Source organism: Leptonychotes weddellii, chromosome 10 (genome assembly GCF_054177405.1).
Source record: "Leptonychotes weddellii isolate Sample4059 chromosome 10, ASM5417740v2, whole genome shotgun sequence".
NCBI classification, from domain to species: domain Eukaryota; kingdom Metazoa; phylum Chordata; class Mammalia; order Carnivora; family Phocidae; genus Leptonychotes; species Leptonychotes weddellii.
The window spans coordinates 64,136,202-64,151,557 of NC_138378.1; positions in this window are offsets into that span (position 1 = coordinate 64,136,202).

Consider the following 15,356-nt stretch of genomic DNA (forward strand, 5'->3'; position numbering starts at 1 on the left):
TCTACATTTGACTTTACCCCCTGTTGCTACAGTGTTTTCTAGACCAATCTATTGAAACCTATCCTAATGACAAATCTATCATAATCTACTTGCCATAATACAACATGATTTTGAATTTATAAAATAAGAATACTAAATCACCTTTTGCTAAAGCACTTAAGTACTATTTAATCATTTCATTCAGGTGGTGTTGCCTAATAGTTCGGAGCATAAACTTGAAGTTAGTCTTGAGTGGTCCCAATCTTAGCTCTGCCATTTACTAGTTGTCTGACCCTATCTCTCTAAGCCTCAGTTTCCTCATTTATAGATATGGATATTAATATGAATCTCATAGGGTTTTTGTAAAGATTAAATGCGACAGAGCATGTAAGATGTTTATCACAGTACCTGCCAACATTGTCAGCACTCAATAAATGGTAGATTCAGCTTTGACTAGGCTTTTTTAAATTTTCCCTCTAGTTTCCTCTTTGCTGTAGAGCCCCATGAATCTGTTAAGCTTTCATCCATCTGGAAATATTGGAAAGCAGTATTTACACATTAAGTCCACCTGTTTCCTCACACCAACCCCAAATAATTGATATGGTAGTAATCATTTCATAAATTTAAAGGCCATGTGGGTATTGAAATTTGTTATTAAGTAGTCGTAAAGATGATCCAGACTGTGTTTCTATTAAGTGTGGTGTCTCTCTTGATTGGATGGGGGCCCCCAAATGTAGGGCAGTGATCCGGTGGAAGCCATCAACGGGGGTGGTAAAAGGATTCACCCAAAGCAGAACCTAGGAGATAGAAGTTTACTGAATACACTGCAACAGAGGAGCCAGCAAGACAGCAAAGAAGAGACTGTCTGCCAGGAGGCAGTGGGTGAGGGCTGTTTTTAAAGGGGGTAGGTGAGGTGTGCAACTTATGGAATTTTCCCTTTTTTGGTAACTGTGCCTGGTTGTAAGTAGCCCGTTGGTTAGTTAGGGCCTAGGGATATTTTGTGTGGGTTGCCTGATCAGCCTGTCTATATTCAGCCAGGGGATTGCTCCAGGCTGCGCCAACCTAGAAAGGTCTAAATTCCATTGCTCACCCTGTTTGCATAAAAGCAGCCTCTACATTAAGCATTTTAAGATTAACACAGAAACGGAAGTATAAAAAGTTTAAATTCTTGTGGTTGTAAGATAGGGAAACTGAAGGACTCCATAAAAACATGGTTTTTGCTCTTTTCCCTGCTTCTATTCTTGCTAGGACCTGCACGTCCACTTTACACATGCCTCAAGATGAAAATAGTGTATGTCGCTGTTGTATGGGACAAAAAGTTAATGATTTCTTTAGAAAAGATAACATCTAAGGAAAGACCAGATGAGAATGACTGGACAAAGCTATCATATGCATATTCCAGACCACCAGCACTAGACTTTTTGAGGCCAAGACCCTCTGGCTCCAAGGAATAACACCTGGGCCCTTGTCTTTATTCTAACTGGTTCCTGGATGCCAGACCACAATCCTCAATAAAAACCCTGAACAAAGACGTGGCTCATGCTCCTTTTCTTTCTGAATTTCCCAGATGCTTCATCTGTATCTGATCTCTCTGTATCTTCAATAAACTCTGCTATCACTTCCTGCTGGCTTGCATTTGATTTTCATCCTGCGTGAAGCCAAGGACCCTCTTAGCTGGTCCTGGAGACCCTCTTTGGGTCCCTGGACCCAGCCTGCCAGCATCAGTTTTATTCACAGAAGCTATGATCCATTGAGGTTCAATCTGAGATGTCTCATTCTAGAAATAATAGTTTTACCAAGTATAGTTTGACAGCCAAAATATAATTTAAAAGGAAGTTCTTTACCTATAACTTCTGAAGGACATTAAAGATGATCTAATTTAAATCCACCAGCAATATTCCTCAGATCTCCTTTTTTCTTTTCTTCAAACTCCAATGAATGTGTGTCAAAATAGTTAATACCACTACCGGCTCTGAGTAGCAATTTCACTGAAGTAAAACATCACTGCATTAAATTACTGTTAATTAAGATTTAATTTGGTTTGTAGTTTGGCTTATAAAGTATATACGATTATTTTAGTTTTGTGACTGTATAAGAGGTACAAGATTAAGGAGTTTGTGTCTTGTTATATATTTGTACAAAAAGTATCAGTGGACACCAAGGTTATCCATGAAAATTTTTTTCTCTTGAAGGAATGTAGCTAGAGGGACCTTTCTAAATTGCGAACCTAATTGTGTCTCCATTCTGATTGATTTTCTTCAATCACTTCCTAATCTTTGCTTTGTGTTGACTACAAACTGTCCCTATTTAACCTCATCAATTTTTACTACTTATTTTCTTCCCTTCCTCTCATTTTATAATCCAAGGAAATTGAACTACTCATTCCCCTCTAACATACAACCCTCTCTCCTGCCTCTGTGTCTTTGTATATATGATTCCATGTGCCTGGTACATATTCTCTCCAATGTGTCAGCCTGGTACAATCAGTCTTCAGATCTTAATACTGGAAGCCTTCAATACTAGCCTCTCTGACTTCCCCATGCTGACCTGTAGGTACAACCTATGTCCATCCTTCCACTTTATTAATTTATACAATCATTATCTCATCCATGGAAATGAATGTGGAAGTAGGTATTGTGTAGTGGTTAAAAGTGCTGGCTCTGGCATCAAATTGTCTAGGTTCAAATCTCACCTGTCACCTCCTAAACGTGTGATTCTTGATAAGTTGCTTACCCTTTCTATGTCTCAGTTTCCTTACTTGCAAAGTGAAAATGATAAAAATATCTACCTCATAGGGTTGTTAGGCAGATTTAAGTGAAATCTTATTTTTATGGAACTTAGCATAGTCCCTGGCCCATGGAATACCTGTTTTATGCCAGGCACTATACTAGGCTGAGGGGATGTAGGGGTGTCAAGATAGTCATAGGGCATAATAATTCCTGCTTTATGGAGCTTGAAGTTTAGCATGAGAGACTGATAAAAACACAACCAAACAAATAAAAAGAAAAATTCGAGTGTGATTAATAGTAAGAAGGAAATAAACTAGATGAGAAAATAGGGAATAATGGGATAGATGAAAATATGGTGGCTAGGGAAAACCTTTCTGTGGAGACATTTAAGCTGCCCTGAAGGATGAAAAAGAGACAGGTTCTGAAACATGAGGGCCAGGTGGGAGCAGTGACTTGGAGGGGGGAGGGTTGCCCCTGAGTTAGGAGAGAGTTTGGCTTCTGTGAGGACTTGATAAAACCAGTGTGGCTAGAGAGTAGTAAGTAGGAAAGTGGCAAAGATGAGGTAGGAGAGGAATGCACTGGAAAGTTTAAACAGGGATGTGGCATGACCTAGTCTACATTTTAAGATGATCCCTCTGGCTGTTGAATCTAGAATGGATTGGAGGATGATAAGAGGGAGGTATAGAAATCAGGAGTAATGTGGTGTCAAGGGTGACAAGGAGAAAGGATGGAGAGATTTGCAATATATTTTAGTGTTGGAATTAATAGGACTTGTTGATGAATTGGATACTGGGAGGTGTGAATTAAGACTATTAACAGGCTTAGATGGGTCATAAATGTAGTGTCTGAGACACCTGAGAGTAGCTGTCAAGACAGTTGGATCTGAGCATAGGACTCAAGGAAAGGACTAGTGTTAATATAAGAGTAATCAGCGTACCAGTGATATCACAAGCCATGGAAATGCTTTGTATCACTTAGAAAGATGGTAGAGAGAGAAAAAGGAAGGCCCAGGTCTGAGCTCTGAGGAGGGGGAGGCTGCCAAGTCTATGGAGATGGAGCCAACATTGATGGAGAAGTCAAGGTAGGTTGTATTATGCTGGGTGTTTTCCATTTGCACCCATTCCATCCATTCCTTTGGCTCTTCTCTGTGCCATTATGGAGCTAATGTATAGATAACAACACCCAAACTCCCTCTTTTTTGGTTGGGTCAGCTAATGAGAGACACTAGCAGGAGGGTAAGATGAGAGAGAAACTAAAATTACAGAACCATAATTCCTTATGCTGTGGCAATGACTGCAACCACCTGTCACTACAGCACCTGCCAGGTTCTGCTTGTGTGGCTCTAGCTATCACTCCAATTACTCTGTTTTTTCTTGCCACTTTAAGCCTTCAGATTTTCCTACTATTGGTGATCACTCAGTGCCTTCCGCATTCCTTGTTAGTTCCAGAATCTGCCTTAACCTCTGTAAATAGTCTCTTCATTAAGTTCTCTTTAGAACTCATTTGAGGGGGCGCCTGGGTGGCTCAGTCGTTAAGCGTCTGCCTTCGGCTCGGGTCATGATCCCAGGGTCCTGGGATCGAGCCCCGCGTCGGGCTCCCTGCTCGGCAGGAAGCCTGCTTCTCCCTCTCCCACTCCCCCTGCTTGTGTTCCCTCTCTTGCTGTGTCTCTCTCTGTCAAATAAATAAATAAAATCTTAAAAAAAAAATAGGATAGAACTCATTTGAGTGTGCCCTCTGTTCCTTGCTCCCCTTTGCACTGCTCTTCTGAGAGCATGCTCTGACCTCTGTCCCAGCCCTAGACCACTGTTATTTGTTAGAATAAGTTTGTTACTCTGGAGGTGGGAGGTGAGGGGCATGCTGTTCTCTGCTGTTCTGACTAACCCTCAGTCTTAGGAAGGTACTGTGTCCATGGATTCTCAGTGCTCCTGCCCCTCTCCCAGCTGTAATTCTGGGCCAGGGGTAAAGGGTTATGTTCTGTTCCTTCTTCTATCTGTGGTGGGTTTTCACAGTGCCTTAGGAGTAGCAGTATTTGTCACATTCCCACAGTGCATAAAGCTTTGATTCCTATGGAGACATAGGAATCCAGTAGGGCTTTTGCATTCCCCACAGTGGCTGCTGTGTGCCTTCCCCAGGCCTGCACCTTTCTCAGGAGTCTTGCTTTTACCCTAGTCTTTTTTGTGAGCGCTCAGTGATGTCCAAGGAGAAGAGCCTGTGAGGTGTTGCAAATTCCTGTGTCTGCAGCTCTCAGGGGTTCTGTTTACTTTCCTTAGTCTATACTCAGCCCTTAGTGATTGGTTAAAAGGTCTAGTTGAAGTCTTCTTCTTCTTCTCCTTCTGGCTCCACACCCAGTATGGAGCCCAGTGTGGGGCTTGAACTCACGACCCTGAGATCAAGACCTGAGCTGAAATCAAGAATCAGATGCTTAACTGACTGAGTCACCCAGGCAGCCCTAGTTTAATTCTTCTTACCCTTGTCTGTTGGTGACTATACTGGGTGAGCAAGAGCTCATGTCCTGTTTCTCTTTGGAGGCTCCTATCTTTTCTTAGATTTCAGATTCATTGGTTTTCCTGTCACTTTTAGCTCTCTGATGGGTTCCAGAAAAGTTGTGAATTTTCACTGTCTGGCTTTGTTGTTACTGTTGTTACTCCCCTGTTGTTATGAGGGTGGGGTGATCTTTCCAGATTTCTGCATCCTAAGCAAAAGCCAGTCTCACGTGCTTTTGAAGACCTCTTCTCTCTCTTAGCCTAGAGAAGTGAAAAAAAGGATATAATTTGTTTTGCCACAGTATTTTTTAGCTTGCTCCTGCCTCCATAATTTTTATGGTTCTTCTAGGATTGGGACACAGGAACAGGGAATAAAAGAGGGATGGAAGAATTTAAATTCTGGAGCCAGTGGAGTTTTTATTTGACAGATGCTTGTTGGTTTTCATATCTACCATTACTGCAGACATCCAAAAGCTGGTGATGATATGGGGTGGATGTGGAGATTATCTGGTGACCTCTGCTGGGACCACCAAAACCGCACAGTTCCCTGATGTGGGTACTCTCTGAGTGACCTCTTGTGACCTTTCCAGCTTCCACTCCTGGTGGTCTGTTGCACAGCTTCTTATTGCTGAGATCCCCTTGTCTTGGCTCTTGGCCTTCTAGGGTGAAATACCATCAAAATGGCTTCCTTGGGTTCTTTTGGCCCACATACATCCACAAACAAGTAGAATTGAAGCCTATCTTAAACAGTGATTTCTATTCTTGCCCTCTCATTGCAGGTGGATTCAGTAAGCCTCTACCTTCCAAATTCTCTTATTGGGAAGCAGGCGCTGGTGTCTATATTCTTAAATATCCCTTTATGGCCACATTGTAGTAGCAGAATGGACCCTCATCCAAAATTTGGTTTGGATGTCAAGACTGATGTCTCTCTCATGTGCACGCATTCTCTCTCTCTCTCTCTCTCTCTCTCACACACACACACACACACATCCCAAATGGGTATGAAAAGGTTTATTATGTAAGTAATATTTTATTTTTGTTTGTTTGTTTAAATAATTACTTACAGTGGTGCCAAAGGAGAGAGCACTCAAAGTTTCTTATCAGCTTGCCCAGCTGTAGGGCATAAAGGGAAGAGAGAGTGATGAGGGTTAGAAGTTATCAGCAATTAAACATTAAAAAATGTATTCAAATTCTTTATTTACAGTCCTCCAGCTCTAGGAGACATACGTCAAACCTTCCTGAAAACTCTCTTACTGTGTTTGCTCCTATTTCATGGTAGTACAGGGCTATTCTACAGCTTAATAAATGCCAATATTTTCCTCATTCTCTATCAGTGGTTCTCTTGGGCTCCCATTGCTTGGCGTGGTTTTGAGGGTGGGACAAGCAAGGAAGGCTCTGTCTTCCTCTACAGAATAGGGAGGAAAGATATCACATCATTCCTAACTAAATTGGAAATTCTCTGCTCAGTGACTCTTTTCAATTTCATTTCCAAATTTCTAGTATTCTCTATTTGGACTGGAGTGGAAGATGGGAGCTGATTAATTATGGACTCATTCTATTTAAGTGATATATCTTCTTCACTGTTGGCATAATTATCACTCATAATTTTCAGTTTTGGAGCCTTAACCTAAATTCTGATGCAGTAGGAAAAGTCCTCATTCAACATCAAGGAAACTTCTCTTGACTTGTAACAGAAGAAAGGTAAGGGTAGGTAAAGGTAGGGCAGATGCAGGTGAATTTTAAAGTTTATCTCAGGGAGAATTAGGGAGATTTGTTTGACTTCAGTCTGTAATGAAGTCTGAGGCAAGGCCAGCAGCTGAAAGTCAGGGTAGAGTGGGAAGAGAAGGTATATGAGGTTTAGGAAGGAAGTTATTTTGAGGAATGGAAAAATGAATCTACTTAAGAAGCATGATGGGATTGCCTGACATTGATGAATTGCTGTGTGCTCTTTGAGACTTGTGATCATGAATTTCAGGGGAAACTAGTCCATTCAGTTGAGTAGCAAATTTTACCTGTTTGGTGCAGGAATGGAGAAAATGAGGGGTAGGATTCACTTAGGGTTGGGGTTTTCTAGGTACTATGGACTTAACTGTGTCCCCAAAATTCTTATGTTGAAGCCCTAGCCCTCAGTGTGACTATATTTGGAATAAGGAAGTAACTAAGGTAAATCAGATCCTGAAGGTGGGGCCCTGAATAGGATTAGTGTCCTTATAAGAAGACCTACCAGAGGGCTCTGCCACCCTAATATATGAGGACACAGTGAGAAGGTGGTCATCTGCAAGGCAGGAAGAGTGCTCTCACCAGGAAGCAACTCTGCGGGACTTTAATCTGGGACTTCCAGACTCCAGAACTGCAAGAAAACAACTATCTGTTGTTTAAGCCATTCAGTCTATTGTATTTTGTTATGGCAACCTAAGTTGACTGACTAAGATACTAGGCATGGATGACAGAGAGGGGCAAAATAATTGTGGATATTCGCAGAGAAATGATTCTAAGCATGAGACTATGAAATCTAGGCTGGACAAGTAGCTCCCAATATGAAGCCAAGAGGAGGTTGATGAATAGTGAGAAATGGTGGGTTCAGTGGATTGAAGGTTGAATTATAGCTGCGGGAACAAAAAATGGTGGATGTTTTCAAGGTTCACTCATGTTATAGTATATATCATTATGTCATTCCTTTTTATGGCTGAAGATTATTTTATTGTATGGATATACCATATTTTATTTGTCCACTTATCAGTTAATGGATATTTGAGTCATTTTCATATGAGTGAATCAATAGATTTTTTTTTTTTTGAGTGAATCTGTTTTGGGCTTCTGACATTTGCACTTAAAAGAGTTCCAAATCAGGGGCGCCTGGGTGGCTCAGTTGGTTAAGCGACTGCCTTCGGCTCAGGTCATGATCCTGGAGTCCCTGGATCGAGTCCCGCATCGGGCTCCCTGCTCGGCAGGGAGTCTGCTTCTCCCTCTGACCCTCCCCCCTCTCATGTGCTCTCTCTCTCAAATAAATAAATAAAATCTTAAAAAAAAAAAAAGAGTTCCAAATCATAAATACATGATGGCTGTGGATGTATGTAATGAAACAGTCTAGAATATGCCACCCCAAAATATGCCACTTTGGCTTTGGATTATTTTGAGCTGAAGGAAATTGAGAATCAATAAATACAGGAAAAGTTCTCTGCCCTCTTCTTATCTGCCTTAAAGCAGAGTGTAAATTTCCCTTTGTGAAGGTGGCATAGATTCACCCCATCTCCTGTGCCAGATGAGGAGAGTGACCATTATCCCGAGATGGAGGCGTTAAGATGAGTCTGTATAAATATACATTACTAAAATAATGCTTCCATTAGTTTTCCTCATGTATTTCCTTCTCACTTTCCCACAATTTATCACCTCTAGAAGTCTAAACCTCCCTTTACTTTGTCTAGTGGGTTTTTTTTTTTTTTTTTTTTACAATTTATTGCCCTTTGTTAAAATGTACAACCCCTGAATCTAACTACTTCCTTAGGCTTTCACTTCTTTTCTGTGAAGCCTCTGTGCGTGTAAAAATATTAACATCAACAACATTTGTATGCCTTTTCTCCTGTTGATCTGTCTTTTGTCAGTTTAATTTGCAGGCCTCAGGACTGAAATATGTGAGTGGAGGAAAAGCTTAAGAAAACACCTTTTCCTCATTGTCACATATTCATTAAGAGAGCTGTGACTAGGGCATCTGGGTGGCTCAGTCGGTTAAGCGTCTGCCTTCAGCTCAAGTCATGATCTCAGGGTCCTCTCCGGGGGGCCTGCTTCTCCCTATCCCTCTGCCTGCTTGTGCTCTCTGTCAAATAAATAAATGAAATGAAAGAAAGAAAGAAAGAAAGAAAGAAAGAAAGAAAGAAAAAAAGCTGTGACTGGATTTGACCACTGGCTCATTATTTTCTGCTCTGAGGAAAGCAGTAACAGGGGTTAGAACAGTTCTGTCCTTTGGAATGGGCACCCAGCCTTGCTGGTATAGATAGCAGGCATTTCTTCTGTACCTTCCCCAGGAACCAAGTGACCTGAGCCGTTTTGAAGTTCTGGGTCATTTGGATAACTGAAAACTCCCACCTGCAGGGAGAGGGTAGGAGCAGGTTAGGTAATGTATGGAGAATACTTGCTGCTACATGTTTGGACAAGAATTAGGTAGGGATAGTGAAAACCCCTTCAGCCTATCTTTGTTTTTTGGTGTACTGAAATTTTCCTCCATTCCAATAAAAGAGAATCAGAAAGAGATCTGCCCCAATGAGGGGATTATCCTTAATTTTTTTAAACCTTTTAACAGCTAGAGTTCAGTATCCAGATCCTCAGTCTGTGGGTGTCCCCCTATGTGTCAGGATACCTCCAATCACCATTATGGTTATTTGTTTCTTCTACCACCACTAGTCATTGTCATTTTCCCTGGTAGATGGATTTTCCTGTACTGACCACACTCCTGATGCCTTCAATTCATTGTCCCAAATTGGCTCAGAAAAAGTGTTACAGAATTGAGATGAATAGAATCAATTTACAAGTAGACTTTTGCATGGGTTGTGTACTTAGGCTTCTAACTAAATGCAACCTGCATTAGATTGTTTAAATTTTCATGTCAGTTTAGTTGTTCCTAGGATAGTGGAATCATTGTTCCTTCTCACAAAACAGCTTCTTTAAAGTCAGCTTGAATGAATAGTTAATTGAGCACAAAAGCCTGACCTTGCCAGTGCTGCCTTGCATGCTCAGTCAAATTAGTTCAGACTATTATGGTTTATATTAACTATATTTGTCATTTATAATTAACATGGATTAAAATTTGGAGGAGATTTTTGGACTTGTTTTTGGTCGATTATGCTAGTGGGAATTTCAGGCCATATTAACATGTTCTCTTGCTTCTTAAATTTGTTCTGTGTTTTCTTAACAGAATAATTATGTCCTTGATCTGATTTTGAAACTGGCTGACTAATGTTTGCTCAGGAAGAATGTAAAACCATCCCTTACCCAGTTTTCTCCTTCTCTCTTTGACAACTAACACAAAAGTTTGATGAGGAGAGAAGCAATCCATACATTTGAGTTTTGGCTCATTGTATAAGATGATGGTATCAATCCAAATTTAGAATGTCGTGGAATCACTTAAGGTTTTGTATTAAAATCTACTTACTATGTCTTGGATATGAAACAGGTGGCTTTGCAGACAGGCCTGAGCCATTGCCAATGAACAGACTATTGTGTGCAAAGTAGCTTTCCATTATCATTAAAATCACAAGCCTTTAGCTTCTCACAGCTTTGTTCTCTTTTAAAGAGATGATGTTCAAGATTTTTGAAATGTTTACATTTTCTTGAAATATTTTCATTGGATCAGTCTTTTGAGAGAGGAGCAGGCTTTGAAGCTGAGCAGTAATATTAGCTTTAATATTTTGTTGTCTTTTTCATTCTTTCATAAAACTTCCTTTTTTTTTAAGATTTTATTTATTTATTTGACAGAGAGAGAGAGAGAGAGATAGCAAGAGCAGGAACACAAGCAGGGGGAGTGGGAGAGGGAGAAGCAGGCTTCCCGCTGAGCAGGGACCCGATGTGGGGCTCGATTCTAGAACCCTGGGATCATGACCTGAGCCGAAGGCAGACACTTAACAACTGAGCCACCCAGGCGCTTCTTTCATAAAACTTTCAAAAATTAATAAATTCATAAAAATTCCATTTGGGTATCTGCATTTGCATTTTTTCTTCCTTTCAACAATCCCTCTGTCTTTTTTCCTGCTTGCACTATGCATCATTCTCATTACCACTAAACATTTATGGAACATGTACCATTATGTAAGAAAATAGCAATTTCTGTAGCAAATACCTGCACATTTTTGCCCTTTAAATACAGACTCCCATGGACTCCTGGCAAGGCAATACTGATATGGGAAACGATGGCAAAACAAAAAATTAAATTTCCCTACTGCCTACAGTCCAATGGCAAGTCCTTGAAACAGGCAGAGTGACATTCTTCTAGGAACTCAGCCTCAATTTTAATACTTTGCTAAGGGCAAAAGGCAATCTTAGCCCAACCCCCAGGATCCTGTGAGTCTACTTTAACATATAAAAATTCCTCTGGAAACTTCCTTTCTCTATACCCCCCAAGATATATGTTGGCAATCATCCCCGCCTAGCATGTGACCCACCAATATACACTGGAAAGTTCTCACGACTAAGGTTTTACTAGACAGTAATAACCTAACAATAGCTAGTAATATTCCTAACAATAGCCCCCTCAAGGTCCAGGAAACCTTACCTCCAAAATTCCTTAGAGATTTAGGGTCTCCCTAACCCCCTCCCAACTTGGAAGTATATAATCAGCCAGTGCCCATGACTCCAGTGCAGCTCTTTCTGCCCACAGGTCCTGTCCCTGTGCTTTAATAAACCACCTTTTTGCACCAAAGACATCTCAAGAATACTTTCTTGGCTGTCGGCTCTGAACCCCAACCATTTCCTACATCAATACCAGGGTGAAGAGGGCATTTGAGATTTCTTTTAGGCTGCAACCTAGTTCTCATTAGGCCTCTTTTAATTTGGTTTTGGCCTTAGAAACATAGCTTAGTTTAATTGCTCATAGCTTGGTTTGCTTCACTTTCTCCATCAAAATTTAACTCTTCTCATCCTCCCAATATTTTCTTATGGAAAATTTTAATTTGAGTTTTTATCTCTCATGAAGTTTGGTTGCTTTAATTGTTAGGAAGGTATATTTCATTCAAACCTTGAATTCTGTATGATGTGGAAATGTTGGGATTCAGAGCCAACGGCCAAGAAAGCATTCTTGAGACATTTTTGGTGCAAAAAGGTGGTTTTATTATAGCACGGGACAGGAGGCGGGCGGGGGCGGGGGCAGAATTGCTGCCCTGGGATTGTGAGGAGCAACTGATTATATACTTTGGAACTGGGGGAGGTGAAGACAAAGGAAGTTTCCAAAAGGACTTTCATATGCCAAAGAAAACTCACAGGATCCTGGAGGCCTAGCTGTTGTCAAGCTAAAGTTGTTTTTCCCTCTAGCAAAGCATTAACATTAAGATTTGGAGTTCCTGGAGGAATGTCATATTCTGACTGTCTCAGTATTTGTCTATGGGCTTCGGGTTATAAAGAAATTTAGTTTTATCTACATTTCCTTTTGCCTTTGTTCTCCACATCATATGCACAAATTGTTAGCCCTTTTGATGAAGAAGTAAATTCAGAAATGGTAGAGTATTAGGGTTCATTTTCTTTTCTTTTTTTTTAATTCTTTTTTTTTTTAAAGATTTACTTTATTTATTTGAGAGAGACAGGGAGAGAGCATGAGCGGGAGGAGGGGTAGAGGGAGAAGCAGACTCCCCAATGAGCAGGGAGCCTGATGTGGGGCTTCATCCCAGGACCCCGGGTTCATGACCTGAGCTGAAGGCAGATGCTTAACTGACAGAGCCACCCAGGTGCCCCAGGGTTCATTTTCAACAATAACTTTAATTGAGTCTGTTGGGTATAGGTACTATGCTGTTTTCACATTTGTTATTTTACTTACTTATGAAGAATAGGGGAAAATGGCCATGAAGACTTGACTTAATATAAATTCATTAGCAATATGTTATGGGGGAATTCAGATAATATGAAAGACTGTCTTCTCTTGAGAAATTTACAAGGAGGCATGCAAATATAGTCAGATTACATTTTGAGATACTAACTAATTCTTCTTTTCCAATATTTTTTCCTATCCTACACACTCACACACGCAGGAAGTAACCTGAGTGTTGGATTCTCATTGCCCCTAGAAAAGGTTGCTACAAGAAAGAAAACAATAAATACTTGGTTTGTGAGTTTCAAAATAGATGCAGACAATACTTTGAAAGAAATTATTTGTGAAACTTAGGGCAGAAAGTTCTGCATATCATAAAAAACAGAGTAGGAAGAATACAGGATGATGTAAATTCATTTTTCCAGTTTTTGAAAAGATGTCCTAGAGAGAGGAAAAACAGAAAGGGCTGGCATAGGAACTTCATGGAAGTTTGAGTATCTGTGAGAAGAGGGGACTTCAGCCGTACAAACCATTTTCAGTACCCTAAAGAGCCATGCTGAGTTCTGCCTTGATAATTTTGTTCATGCTTCTACATTTATTTGATGTGTTTTTCCACCTCTGTTTCTTCTGGCTGATAACGTGGTTTGTAAGAATGCACTGGAAAAGCACAAGAATATAGGGAGGTGGACTCCTTAGGAGACTACTGTAGAAATCCAGCTAGGAGATGATGGAGGTCTAAACTGGGGTGTTGGGAGTTCATTGGAGAAGAGTGGAAAGATTCACAAGATGCTTAGGAGGTAGAATCGACAAGACTAGGTGATACATTGGATATTGGGGAAAAGGCATGAAAAGAGTTACATATAACATAGTATGCCTGTTTTCAAGAGGTGTGAGCAACTGCACCTCTCTTAGAAAGGTGTGAAGAAAGTCAGATTTGGGAAAAAAAGGATGAATTCAGGTTTGGTCATGTTCATGTTTTTTAATGATTTTCTTCTTCTCTAGTCTAAGCTCCATTTGGTCAGCTAGTTGTCCCAATGCCATTTTTAAAAATATAATCTATTCTGCTATAACTCAATAGCATCATTCCTAAGATATTTTCACTATGTAAAGTATGTTATCAAAACAATTGTTTCAGTAGAAAAAGGAAATTAGGGGTTAGAGAGTTTTAGATTGGCAATAACCAAGTTATTTTTGCTGCAGGGATGTCAATAATAAAGGAATTTTGAGTATAAGTATATTTAGTTATTAGATGCTAAAAATAATAAATTATATTAAAACTGACAAAACAGACTTCATTTTCTTTACATTCCACTCACCCCAGAGCCTCATTTTCCTCTTTCATCTTTGGCCTTGACCTGGCAATTTTGTTGCCTACAGCACACATCACAAATACCAAAGTTAACATAAGAGCAAACGTATACTCAAGTAAATAAATATTGGACATGCCAACAGAGTAGCCAGCCATTCCAGTGAAGTGGCTATGTCACATACACATTTTCTCTCCTCACTCAGCATTAGCTCCCAATCACAGTCAAATTATCAAACTATTAATCACATTATATCATATATATGTTATGAAAATTAACACTTTTGGAGAAATGGTTGCTATTGTCACCCTTCCCCCCACACCATGATGTGATATACCACCTTTGTAATATGCTTAATTCCAAGTAACTTGGATTTAAAAAAAGCTCTCCAAGATATTCTGATACTCAGTCAGCTTTGTATATGATGACTATGAGAATGTAAAGATACATACTATAAGCCAGGATTCCTCCTCTCTAGCAAGTCACACTCCTACAAGTGAAATGGCATGAACATAATATTTCAGTTTAACCAAAATTTATTGAATGTGTGAGGCACTGGCTAGGAGTCAGAGCTCCTGATAAAGAGATAAATAAGTCATGGTCTTTGCCCTCAAAACTGATAATGGGAGAGGCAAACACATAACCAGATGATTTTTTTAAAAATATGGCAAGATGCAATCATTGAAGCCATGGGCACAGACTCCTGAAGAAGTCCAGGGAAGCTTCTGGGAGAGATGAATTTTGAACCGAACCAAAACAACAGGTATGACTTCATTAAGTACAGAAGGGGGACTGAGGGTGACAGGGGCTATTGCTGGCACAACAAATTGTATTCCGTGTGAATGGGACCCCCAAGAGTAATACAACACAGAAGCCCTGCAAAAGGAGCCTGAAGGGAAGGTTAATCCAGGCAGAAAAAGGGCAGAGAAGTGTAAAATAGCAGTGTGTTCAGGGAACTGGAATCAGTTTGCTGTTACTTGACTGTAAAGTGATGGTGGAAAGTAGTAGGATGCAGAGTAGAGGATGGAAGCTTCTCTGCTGTGGATCTTAGACTATACTCTATAGGCAGTGGAGAACTATAGATGGAGTTAAGCAGGGGAGTGGTGTGGAGTTTTGAATTTCCAAGAGATGTTTTTTATGGTGATGTGGAGGATGAATGTGAGGATGTAAGTAAGATCATATACAAGAACAGAGTTGACACTAATTGCTATAGTTCTATGATCGATGAGGTTGGATATAAACCAGGGCATTATAAGAGTACTAAGTGGGAGCAAATGTGAGAGATGTTCAGGGAGTACAAAATCTGGTCCCTGATTTACTGTAAGGGGTGAGGATGAGGGAGGAGGATTCA